The following is a 1148-nucleotide window of genomic DNA, read 5'->3' as shown; positions in this document are numbered from 1 at the left end:
CATCTTTATTAAAATATAATTCACTCAAAATGTTTTTCAAAAACCATGAGTCCCGCAGAGAAACCTGACTGAGCTCCACGCCGCTGGAACGTTTCACAGGGCAGCCGTGACTCTGCCCGAGCGAGATGCACTTGGAGACTTTCTGTTCTCTTTCACTGCATCGAATGAAACACACCGGTCACCGCCTGCCCAGCTGATCCCACCGCCCAGACCGGGGGTCCCTACAACCTGCAGGTGACCTGTCCCCACTCCCTGCTGCCTCCTCAGAGGACCAGAGTGTCCTCGCCTTGTGGCCACCGGGGGTCACAGCCCGAGCCTGTTTCAAAGCCCCTCTCCCTCCCTGCCCAGCCTGGCCTTTGGAATCGCCCAGCCCAGCCCAGCCGCAGCCAGACGCCAGGGGAGTCCTGGGTCAGCACAGCACCCTCCGCCCTGGCGCCACCCTTCCACTCCAGGCCTCTGCCAAACCGGGAAGTCCTGCCTCCGGGATGACCGGCCCTCACCCACAGGGAGGGATGGTGCCAGGGAACTGGGCAGAGCCGGCCGCAGGCAGCTCACACCTCCTTTACTGTAAGACAGGTGCTTTAGTGGAGAGCACAGGTCCTCACTCAGTGACCATGTCCTGACTGCCCTCCCCGAAAGAGAGCCAAGTGAGGCCCAAGGTCTGGGAGGGAGGAGCCGGCGGTGCGCTCCTGTCAGCCCCTAACCCTTGGTACCACAGAGTCCATGCTTAGGTCTGCACTGGCCCCTGGGGCCACCACCTGCACACAGGGACACCTCCAGCCTCAGCCGGAGCCGACTCCACAGTGTGCAGTTCCAGGACCATCCCTGTCTCCAAGCTGTCTCTCAGGGCTCCTGTGGGCTCATCCTGAACCTGAACTTCCAAGCTCAGGGTCCCTGTTCCTCCACCCTGCTCAGAGCCAGCCAGCTCTCCTCTGCTCTCTCTCCCCCTGCTCTCTCTCCCCCTGCTCTCTCTCGCTGCTCTCTCTCTCCCCCTGCTCTCTCTCCCCCTGCTCTCTCTCTCCCCTGCTCTCTCTCCCCTGCTCTCTCTCCCCCTGCTCTCTCTCTCCCCTGCTCTCTCTCCCCCTGCTCTCTCTCTCCCCTGCTCTCTCTCCCCCTGCTCTCTCTCCCCCTGCTCTCTCTCTCCCCTG

Source organism: Equus quagga, chromosome 12 (assembly GCF_021613505.1).
Source record: "Equus quagga isolate Etosha38 chromosome 12, UCLA_HA_Equagga_1.0, whole genome shotgun sequence".
Classification (NCBI taxonomy): domain Eukaryota; kingdom Metazoa; phylum Chordata; class Mammalia; order Perissodactyla; family Equidae; genus Equus; species Equus quagga.
This window is presented reverse-complemented; position numbering follows the sequence as displayed.